Genomic DNA, 12522 nt, shown 5'->3' with positions numbered 1-12522 from the left:
CCAAAAAGCACAATTCCTTGTTTTCTAAGCTACCACAAAGTTATAATTTCTACTATTAATTAGGTCTGTTTTTCTTTCCACTAACATAAATATACATGCAAAGAACTGAAGTGTATTTCTTAAGTAGCCACTTTCACTTCATAGAATATCTTGGACCAGAAAGCACAATTCCTTGTTTTCCAAGCTACCACAAAATCATAAATTCTACTATTAATTAGGTCTGTTTTTCTTTCCAGTAACTTAAATCATCCACCATCCCCCACCATCAACTGATCCAAATTTTTCAGACTGCAGAAAAACTTATCGTACAATTGCTCATCAATCCACATTGTGAAATAACTGAAAATCCTTGCAAGTGTTGCAAGCATTGTATAAGAGCTAAGCCTGTCATTTTTTATTTATGCTGTCTTTCCCACCTGGAAAACTTTGATTATGGGGCATTTCAAAGGGGCCGCACACTAGGACAGTTAAAGAGGGTTAAATGACTGTGCTTAACTGAAGATTGTTTAGGTGCAATTCTAAATGCTCGCTGTGTGCAATGAAAAAAATAAGCCTTAATTAGCTTGCTGGAAGACTGCTTTTGTTTTCACTCTTTTAAAAAAAGTGTTGGGGGGAGCCCACATTAGCAATGTTTTGGAAAGTATTTCATTTACATATTTAATTTCTTGCAATGCGGTATCAATATGTTCCCTTTAAAGTAAAAAAAAAAAAAACTATTGCCAATAACTTAGTTTCATGTATTGAGATAGATATCACATCCAATTTCTATATGCCTGTGAAAGACACCCCCAAAACTACACATAAATGATATAATTTCATAAATGTAGATGCACCTAAGTAGATATGAAAAGGAGGGAAATTTACAATTGTAAAAATACATAGCTAGAAAGCCTCTTTTATCAGAGATAACATTGAATTCTATAGAATACCCTGGTGCCTACTTTCTGCACCTGCACCCAATACACTGAGCAAGAAAATGCAAATGAACAAAAGGAAGAGTACAGAGTATGACAAAAAAAGGAGTGTAGAAAATGCCTGATTTCATGCCTGCCTTCTAAATAACTCTAAAGTTTTAATTTATTTTCTTAACATATTGACCAATGGTGACATTTCTAACAAAGCACATATAATTGGGCCAGAGTAAAAATAAATTAGTGTGTATAAAAGGAAGAGGGAGCCAATGTTTTCTTGGTCTCTTGACATTATCTACCACTGTCCAATTCCCTGTTGTTTTCCTCCTTTCCTTTGTTTCAATTTAATTCTATCCAGTTCAAGAAGTACTCCTGGAGTATATGCTGTGTGCGAAGCACTAGACCTGGTACAAGAACTCGAGAAACAAATAAGATGATGCTCTCGTTGCCAAAGAACTCAAAGGTGGAGGAGAGCAGCTGCACTTGCCTCACTGTACCATAGTTTACAACAAAAAAGTGAATCCAAAAAGGATTCAGAAATGTAAAGTGAAGGTGACTGTTAGGGTAAGTCTTTCCAAATGAATAGATACATGAAACAAGTGTTCAGGGATAAAAGGTACTTAGCTGGAGGAATAAAGGAGGAAACAGCATTCCAGAAAGTTATAAAGTAGAGAGAGAATCCAGATTTCCAAAGGAAATGTAAGTAGTCTAGTGAGATTATAATGTAGATTTTAAGGTAACAAACACCAAATATGAGCAGGGGAAAAATATGGGATCCAGAAAATAAATAGGAAAAAATAATTTCGAAAGGTATTGGGTAATCATAGGTAGAAGTGAATGCTGAATGAATTACACATAAGGCTCACATAATTTTTAAAGGATATTTAGGACATTTCTTTTGATAACCAACTGAAAATAAAACTCAGGCATCCAGTTCAATAATATGGACTGGGTATCACTATGTACCAGTACTGTTCCTGGTCCTGCAAGAATGGAAGTGAGCCAGATGACTCAGATCCCTGCTCCAGTGGGGCTTATGGGCTGGTAAGGGGAACTGACACTAAAACTAAACAGAGAGATGAACAAGGGAGTCTCAGATCATGAAGACATGAGGACAAGTTAGTGGCATAAGGCGAGTGATCACTGAAGAGGGTGCGCTTAAGGGATGCCCTTTCTGAGAGACTTTTTGCACAGAAACTTTAATAAAGTGCAGAAATTAGATGTTGGAAGATCTGGGAGCAGAGTTTTCCTGAAGGAAATAGCATAATTGACAACACAATGAGCTTGTATTGTTGCAAGCAAAGCAAGAAAGGTATCCTGACTAGAGCAAAGTAAGCAAGGGAAAGAGCGGGAGGACAAGAAGTCAGGGAAGTTGGAATGGAGCAAACCATGAAGGGCTTTGCAGGCCATGGTAAGAAATTTGAACTTTATTCTCAGTATAATGGAAACATTGATTAGTTTTCATTGGAGGGGCAATATGATCTTATTTGAATGCTCCCTTTGCTTTGTTTGTTCCAATATTTGTGGTCACATAATGTGCATACAATTCACATCCATCATGAAGGATCTACAGACTATGTTTCATATGTTCAAGACAGAAACAATACCTCTATGTGACTCTCTAAAGATGACTACTATCAATTCCTTTCCTTTCTATGTACACATGTTGCTCCTAATGTCAAGGGATAGAGTCACATTTCCCTTTCTTTGAATCTAAGCTGGATTTAGTGACTTGCTTGACCAATATAGTGTGGCAGAAGTGATAGTATGATTTCCAAAGGCTAGGTCACAGAATTTCTTACATTTTTCACTGGATCTCTTTGGAAGCTCTTTTTTGGAATGCTCCCGCTAAAATCCCAGCTACCTCATAATATAAAACCTAAGCTACATGGAAGGGTCATGTGTAGGGTACCTCAGTAGAAAGCTCCAACTGAGCTCCCAACTGACAGCCAGCATCAGGGGCCAGCCGTGGCTGGACTGGATAAACATCAAGTCCAGTCAAGACTTGAGATGACTGTAGTCCCAGCCAACATCTGACTACAATTTTACAAAAGTCGCCAAGCAATAACTTCTCAGGTGAGCACATAAGATTATGAAATATGGGAGATGTTAACAAACAATAGTTTTAAATTTGGGGTGGTTTATAATGCAGTAGTAGTTGATCAGAATGGTCTCTTTTGCTAAGAGTTTACAATCTATTCCAACCATTCTCCTGATGCCAAATTTGGTACTCCAGACATCACTTATCCCTCACTCTCTGTTTTTTTTTTTTCTCCTTGGTTTTTCCTAAATTTCAGAGGTTTTCTTGTGAACTAGAAGCAGGTTGTTTCTTCACATACTCTTGACTTAAATTCAGGAATAAGTCAGCCATCCAGTTCCAGATATCCCAGAGCTGAGCTCAATGATCTCTCATAAGAGCCATGAAGAACACCTGATCATGAATTATCTTCCACAGGGCATTCTGCTAATGCCTCCCTGCCTCTTTTTTCTTGCAGTTTCAGGCATCTTCATTTAAGTATTTTATTGTTATTGTCAATCAGTCAAATGATGTTCATCTTTATTGGCAGCAGTTGGTGACTGCATTTTTAGGTCACCGTGATTCTGCAAATGTGTATATTTTATCCAGATTAGATAACCATGACTGTAAAACACAGGAGATTCATTGATTAATTGATCATCACAGAGTGAGATCTCTTCTTTTTAACATATCAAGGCAACCGAAGTCTGATTATGTCATTTGCTATCATATATTAGATTGGCAATAGTTTATAATTAGTATTTGTATATTACTTACTGCTGAAGTAACTGGTAACAAAAACTGTGTTCTTTAACCTTATTCTGAATCAACAAGTCAATGAGCTTTAGATAAGGATGGCTATAAATGTAACTCTTTCCACATCCATAAACATGGATAAAGACAGGATTATGTAGAACAGAGAAAAATAAAACCCCTGACCTCACACAACATTAAGATCTTTTCAGAAAAAAAAAGGAAAAAATAGAGCAGATATCCTGTGGAACCTTCATGTCCTTCCATTCTTGGAGGTAAAAGGCTGAAGCCAATCTCAAACCATAGGAAACATTTCGACTTGGAGTTACAGTGACTGAGTTTAAGTCAACAATTAGCGCCAGTCGTCTGTTGGCTCAGCAACCCATATGGAAATCAGTCCTAATAAATGATTTTCTATGGTCTTTCTAATCTTACACAAAGTAATTCTTTATTGCCTTACTAGGTTTATTAAAAAAGGATTTTGATGGCTCTAAATAGCTATCAATTAACTTTCTATTTCCTGTTATAAAATGTGAACATTACAATAGTCTTGAGTCACCCATGAACCCAAGGGAAAAAAATCACTTTCGTCATCTGACCTCCTTTACATGGGGCATAAATGTGGCCTTTATATATTGCTAATCATAACCACAATAGGACTAATCATGTTCTGATACCAAGTTAACTTGGGGAATTAGAAGAGTTCTTTCTAAGTCTTTAAAAATCTGAATGCAACCCAGAAGTTACCCAGAGGAAGTCTTCTTTGGAGGGCTTGGTTTTGACAGAACCGAGTCTGAGGAAGGGGCCTTCTGTGATTGGTGGCACTCTGGTGTTGCTTCATATGTAGCTCTTAAAAAATATTGAAGTTTCTGTTGAATTATTTTTCCTAATGATGAAAAACAGCTGAAATTAATGAATGTTGTGAATTTAAATAACATCACACCATTAGTCATAAATATCTCAATAATAAAGAAGCATATTACTATTAACATTTCAAATGATCAACAGAGCTGCTCAAGCTACATTTTTTACTGGGCAAATTTATCAGTTCAAGGTTGGCTCACATTATTGTGCCCTGTCAATTCATATTATTTGACTGCAAGATACACCAACATATTTTGTTTTGAATAACTGCTAGTTTTTCTAAAGTGATCTATTTGGGAAGGAGGTGGCCAGAGGGAGGTCTGAGGAAATAGAGTTAACCTAATTACAATATTGTGTTATTTTTTGTTTTAGTAATTTGTACAGGATGTCTTGAAATGTCTTTTTGTAAAGAAAATGTAGGCTTTTTCTTTATCAGGCAGAGTAAATGAAAATGCTAATTGATTTTAAATGAAATTATTTAGGTTAATTTTAATTTTTTGATGTTTGAAGGCAAAGTATCCCTATGCACTTATAAATAGTGCAAGTCTGACATATGTTAAGACTATTTAGTCAGATCACCTAAGTTTTATGAAGAAGGCTGGGTGGTGGGAGCCCTCAAAGGAAAGGCAGGTACTAGTGTTTCCCCCATGGCATGCTGCTCTGCTTTGCTGCATGGGAGTCCCCGCCTGCAATTCCTTTCCTCCATTTGATGCCTTAGAGAGGAACATCCTATCTTTATGTCAGCATCTGCTCAGGGGTAACCTTTCTGAAACCTTCCCTAATTTTAATATTTTGAGGTTTTCTACCACTCAGCTTCCAGAGTCTCTGTAGCACCTCTAGTAGTGGGCTCATCTTCCCCCAATTCTATCCCCTTCTTCTGACTAAAAAATAAGGAAATATTAAAAAAAAAGTCTATGGCCCCCTTAGGGCAGAGATTATGTCTTATTCCCGTTTCCCTCTTTATAGCCCATGGATTTAGTACTGGCAGCTATAGATACTTCACAATGAAAAGGCTGTTCCTAAATGGAAGTCATTTTGTAGAAGTTGGATCTTCTTTCAAACATGGTTACTATGCTGGGAAATACTGAAATTTCTTACCATTTAAACCAATAACTTGTATGATTCTCTTATCTGTCACAGTTAACCTTGGTTCATAATGTTGAAAGGTTTAAATGCCCTATGAAAGGTGATATGGTTTGGCTGTGTCCCCACGCAAATCTCATCTTGAATTGTAGTTCTCATAATCCCCACATGTCATGGGGGGGATCCAGTTGGAGGTAATTGAATCATGGGGGCAGTTACCTCCATGCTGTTCTCGTGATAATGAGTGAGTTCTCACAAGATCTGATGGTTTATAAGGGGCTTTTCCCCTTTTGCACTTCTCCATGCTGTCACGATGTGAAGAAGGACATTTGCGTCCCTTTCCACCACGATTATAAGTTTCCTGGGGCCTCTAAAATCATGCTGAACTGTGAGTCAATTCAACCTCTTTCCTTTATAAATTACTCAGTCTTGGGTATGTCTTTGTTAGCAGTGTGAGAACAGAATAATATGAAAGGGATGAGGCATAAGAGAATAAGAATCATCCCTCCCTAAAGTTGAGGGAGTAGAATATTTCCAAATAGATAAATAATACTTCTTAGTTTGTTGATCATTGATGTACATAAACTGTGCATGCTTATTTAAGATAAGGGATGATGTAGATAGGTTGTTTTCTAACGTTAGCGTGTTGTAGATCGGCTGAAATACTTATTAAAAATGCAGATACTCATTCATCAGGGATCGTGGGGCTCAGCCACATGCATGTTAAACAAGGATTCCATGTAAGTCTGATACTGGTGCCAGCCAACTGTACTTTGAAGACACACTACTGTGGATGAGAAGCTTGTGTGCTTAGGAACTAGTTTTCACTTATGTTTCTATGTAATTCTGTATGACTTTTTTTTTTCTCTCTCTCTCTCTCATCCACTTAGAATACAACATCACCAGGACAAAGACCTGATCTGTTACTTTCTTCTTAACTCCATTGCACTGAATTCAGCACTCTGCCCGTATGGTACCCTCGGGGCAGGCATGGATGGAAGATCCTTTCTGTTCTTAGTTTATATGAGGCTAGGAGAAAGGGTGAAATCTGAGGTGGGCAACAGAACACAGAGGGCTTCACTTTTCTCAGGTGTCATATAGATATTTCTGGTTTTTAATACCTGCACATACTAACAAGGCAGATGAAAGACAGTACTTGTGAGTCAACATATACTTATGCTCATCTTCATAAAATGCCACTGCCTCAGAGAGCACCAGAGCTGTTGATCCAATATCAGTCTACTGGCACCCATCTATCACTGCCGTGCTTGAAGGCTGTCATTCCTGGAGTCAGGACTTACCTGACTCCAGGGATGAGCCTGAACCCTGATCCTCACTGATAGGCTCCTTGTGAGGGCCTCCTGCCTTTCTTTCCCCTTCATCTATTTTACCTGCCTCAGATACACTGCTCTCCTGCCATATGTGACTTCTTGGAGGTTCCCTAATATTGTAATGAGCTCTTTCACAGTGTCCATGTACATGCCACCTCCTACCTAAAAGGACTTTACAACTTTGACTTTCCTGTTAATGCCTACTCAGTTTTTAATGCTCAATTCCATTATCACCTCCAGTGGGAAGCCTAAAGTGACAAAGTCAGCTGTTCTGATGTGTTTAATTCCTCTTTTCAAATGCTCATCAGGCTATCATAAAAAGCTAACAGTAGCTAACCTCAAATGTATTAGCTCATTTAATTGTTTTAACAACCTTATGAGGCATTTTTCCATTTTACAGATGAGTGACTGATGCATTGAGAGGTGAGGTAACTTGCCCAAGTCTACACACAAGTAGTAACTAAGAGTTAGGATTCCAACTGATGTAGCCTGTCTCTTGCCCCAAGCTCTAAACATTTATACCACAACTAGTCTTTTACTTGTGCGCCTTCTCCACTAGGTAAAGTATTCTTTAAATACAGGAGCCATGTCTTATGTTTCCCAGGATTCCAATTTCCTAGAAAACTCCCTAGTCCACAGTAGATGTTCAATTATGGGTAATTCGATAAGTCCTTTAACGAAATCATGTGACTTTCACCTTGGCCAGGATTGCAAGGGCAGTGGAAGCCACACACAAAAAAAGGCCTACTTGAATTATCCAACCAGAGTCCATTAAGACCACCTAGTTATAACCTATGAGGGCTTCGGAGAGACTTTCAATTTCTACATTAAAGTGAGAAATTAGTAAAATGCAATAAAACGCAACAGTAACTTACTTGCAGTTGGTTTCTAGAGCAGAGATGTGAGCTAGGAATGACTTGTTCTTTTGGACTCATAACTATTTCTGGATTTCTTTGTGGCAAGGGACATTAGTTTCACCTCATGTGATGTGGGGCAGCGATGGGCCTAATGATCAAAGTGCCAGTGATGCTTTGTGCTCAGAGGCCTCTGACTATCATTCTTTCCGGTCAATGTTCCCAGATAGCACAGCCCAGTGCAATTTCAGAACAATTCGGTCTTCTGAGCTTTTAGCTCTGACCTTTTAGCACATGCCTGAACTTGAAGGTGGCTGTTAGTTGCTCCAAGTAACTGAGCAACTTCATTCCTAACCAAGCACATACTCCACCCTTTTGGATCAGATAGACCTGGGTTTAAATTGCAGTTTTACCATTTACCATGTTTGAGTTTAGACAATATGCAGGGGTTATTTAAGCCTTAGTTTTCTTGTCTCTAAAATAGAATAAACAAAAATATTTCCCATATAGGGTCACTATGAAAATTAAATGACACAATTTGTATCAAGCATTCCTGTGCAAGGTCACATGTCTTCTAAGGCTGGGCCCAGGAAGCAAGTTCAGTTCTTTTGATCCCAGAGCCTGAACTCACAGGCCTTAGTCCCAGAACACATGTTCAACTTGCTTAGATGGATAAATGTAGGCTATCCTCATTGCTTTTCATGGTAAACCACCTTTCTATCCTGCTCCAATGGACTCTGCCTTCTGGCACCACCACACCACATCAGTGTCTCTCTAGGTGGTGAATGATGACAGTTGACTATGCTGACAGTTCATATGTCATCAACTATTGTATTAATTTGCAGTGTCCAAATTGTTTGAGTTTCTGTCTTGTTTGCCTAATGTGCTGAGCAGTTTGAGTTGACTGGATGACTATGCTCCACAAATTCATTTAGATTTAGCTCTCAAGCTGATGGGGCATTCTTTCATCACTTGGGGCTTTCACTTGGGGTGATCTTCATTCAGTTAGCCAAAAGAAAAGAGCATGGAAAAGTGTCAGGGTGGTTCTATGGACATGACACCATAGTGGCACATAGCACTTCCACTCACGTTCCATTCTTAGAACATATACAATGTGAACATATAATTGTGAGGCCAGGTAGGGGAGGAAAATGTGGACTTTCTTGAACATCTAGAAACTCTTTGCATTATTTATAGGAAAAAATAAAAATTATTATTAACTTTAATTTTTCTAATATCAGTTCTCAGTGTACCTTAACAGCCCCTTTGGAACCACCTCTGTACTTTCCCACCATGTTGTTTTTATCAGACTGTTTATTCTATTTTAAATGATCCAAATCACTTTCTTTCATCTAAAACCCTTTAAAGGAAAAGCACAATGCCAACTCTTTCACTGTTTTCTTTCATGCTTTCTTTCAGAAGGTGGAGGACAAAGGTGAACAGCTAACTTTTTCTACCTTAGGTCTCCTAAGATCAAATTATAGCAAGTTAGGATAGGAAGAGACCCTAATAATGCTTAGCTCAAAGTTTTGTTTGTTTGTTTATACTTTTGTTGTTTTTCTTTTAATTTTGCATGGAAGGAGAAGGTAAGACCCAGAGAGTTAAAAGAGTTACCCAGGACTGAACCATGACTGGAGACCAAGTCCATTGAATTCCATTTGTAGTCTCTTCCTGACACCTCATGCTGTTACCTCTTGCTGTAGGGCCAGCCCTATATGGGCAATTTTACTTATTAATCTTTCCAGAATTTCTCTAATTCACCTAAAGTGGGTATTAAAGCAATAAAGTTTTGGAGTTTGTAAAAGATACTGCCAGTAAAGTCTTCCTTGTATGAACTGACTGATTGAAAGATTTTTTTTTTTTTCCTATTTCTGCTTCACAATTCCGTACATTGTGAAAATCACTTAGTTTTTCCTGGTGATTTCTCAAATTTCAGTGAGAATATATATATATACACACACATACATATATATATATAATCTTAATTCTTGGCAATTGAGTTTAGTGATCATTGTTTTTGTGCATTAGTCATAATCACTTTTTAAGCAGCAAAGCCTATTACTGTTACAGAGTAAGTTTCAGATGCCCTGCAGATTTGAGTAATTTGGGGTAATGCAGCTGTGTGTGGTAAAAAGATTTTACAATGCCTATAAAATGTTGCCTCATGACGTGTTCAGCAGTGAATCTGAGGCACCATATAGCAATTTCAGTGCTTTTCATTAAATACCAGATACCATTTACATTGTGCAGTTTTTAAACAAGAGCCATCCTCTGACATTAGGAGAATCTGCAAGTTGCAAGGCATTTGGGAGTCCTGAATACATGGAAGGGTCTTACAGATATTTTTCTAGCAACAAACACAAAAACAACAAACAAAACCAAAAACATTCCACATGAGAGAATTGTATTTTGTCTACATTGTCCTCAGCTGCATTGAAGGTTATTAGCACTTCTTTTTCCTTTTCTCATCTCCCCAATGATGATCAGAAGATCTGACTTGCAGCAAGTAGTTTGCCTGAATATACAGTTTCCCATGAAAACAGAACAATGAGAGAATGTACAAACCACAGTGAATTGTATATTATTTCCTTTAAGTGTTTGGAATCACCTATCTTGGCTTCAACTACCTTTGTTGTTACTGCAAGTTAACAGATATAATTATTAAGTCAATTATTTATTCATTCAAATAATTTACACATATTTATTTAGTCACAATATGTGCCAGGCAAATGGTTACAAGCCCAAGATAAACAATGGCTATAAAAAATAAGATCAATTTTTAAAATATTGTTTTTGTCCTCAGAAAAGATCAAAGAGTGGTAGCTATAAATCAGAAGCTCTGGCTTCTAACTTAAAGTCAAGACCCAACTGACGATTTTTACTTGGATGTTCTAACATTGACTTAAACTCAGTCCATTCAAATCAAAGTTCATTATTTTTGCTGAAATCATCTTTTATCTTTTACTAAAGAAAATTATTGTATTCTATAACAGCAAAGCACCATGTGTTTGCTTTTTATTAGTGTTATTAATACTAGGACATTAATATTTAATGCTAGCATATATATAAGACACACAGAAAATAATACGTTGTTTTTTCTTTAAAGTATTTTCCTCCTTTCCTTTCTTTTCAATTATTTATTCATTTCAGTAGGTTTTTGGAGGAACAGGTGGTGTTTGGTTATATGAGTAAGTTCTTTAGTGGTGATTTCTGAGATTTTGGTGCACCCATCACCCAAGCAGTGTCCACTGTACCCAGAGTGTACCCAGTGTTTATCTCTCATCCCCCTCCCACCCTTTTCCCTGAGTCCCCAAAGGTCATTGTATCATTCTTATGCCTTTGCATCCTCATTGTTTAGCTCCCACTTATGAGGGAGAACATACGATGTTTGGTTTTCCATTCCTGAGTTACTTCATTTAGAATAGTGGTTTCCAATTCCATCCAGGATGCTGCAAATGCCATTACTGTTTCCCTTTTTATGGCTGAGTAATATTCCATAATGTGTATATACAGTTTATTTATCCACTTGTTGGTTGATGGACATTTGGACTGATTCCATATATTTTTTTTAAAATTTATTTATTATTATTATACTTTAAGTTGTAGGGTACATGTGCATAACGTGCAGGTTTGTTACATATGTATACTTGTGCCATGTTGGTGTGCTGCACCCATCAACTCATCATTTACATCAGGTATAACTCCCAATGCAATCCCTCCCCCCTCCCCCCTCCCCATGATGGGCCCCTGTGTGTGATGTTCCCCTTCCTGAGTCCAAGTGATCTTATTGTTCAGTTCCCACCTATGAGTGAGAACATGCGGTGTTTGGTTTTCTGTTCTTGTGATAGTTTGCTAAGAATGATGGTTTCCAGCTGCATCCATGTCCCTACAAAGGACGCAAACTCATCCTTTTTGATGGCTGCATAGTATTCCATGGTGTATATGTGCCACATTTTCTTAATCCAATCTGTCACTGATGGACATTTGGGTTGATTCCAAGTCTTTGCTATTGTGAATAGTGCTGCAATAGTGCTGGTTGGATTCCATATTTTTGCAATTGCAAATAGTGCTGCTATAAACATGCGTGTACAAGTATCTTTTGCATATAATGACTTATCTTCCTCTGGGAAGAAACACAGGAGTGGGATTGCTAGATCAAATGGTAGATCTACTTTTAGTCCTTTAAGGAATCTCCACACTGTTTTCCGCAGTGGTTGTACTAATTTACATTCCCACCAACAGTGTAGAAGTGTCAAAAAATAACAGATGTTGGCGTGGATGTGGTGAAAAGAAAATGAAATTTTGGATTCATCAGTTTTCCAGTTCCCAAGTTCTGTCAAATAGCATGGCCTAAGCACATCCTTTCTGGCACAGTGTATTCGCCTCTCGATGTCTGCTGCCTCCAGTCTGCCTCCTTTACTAATACATTCATTATTCTTTACCATGTAGTCTGTTTCTCAAGCTTTGTGATATCATCATAACTAGGTCACAGAGTCTTAGATTTCAGTTCATGTATCTTTAGCCTCTTCTCTTAGCTGTGATAAGACTAATATAAGTTAGGAACTGAAAAATGAGTTCAAGTTCAGGCCCTGATTCTAACCAACTGTGTAACCCAGTGAAAGTGGAACAGCTTTTGAACCTCAGAATACTCTTCTGTAAAATGAGGAGAATAATTCAAAACTCAAGAAGTTGTACTGAAAATTAAAAAG

This window comes from Macaca nemestrina, chromosome 5 (assembly GCF_043159975.1).
Source record: "Macaca nemestrina isolate mMacNem1 chromosome 5, mMacNem.hap1, whole genome shotgun sequence".
Lineage (NCBI taxonomy): Eukaryota > Metazoa > Chordata > Mammalia > Primates > Cercopithecidae > Macaca > Macaca nemestrina.
This window is presented reverse-complemented; position numbering follows the sequence as displayed.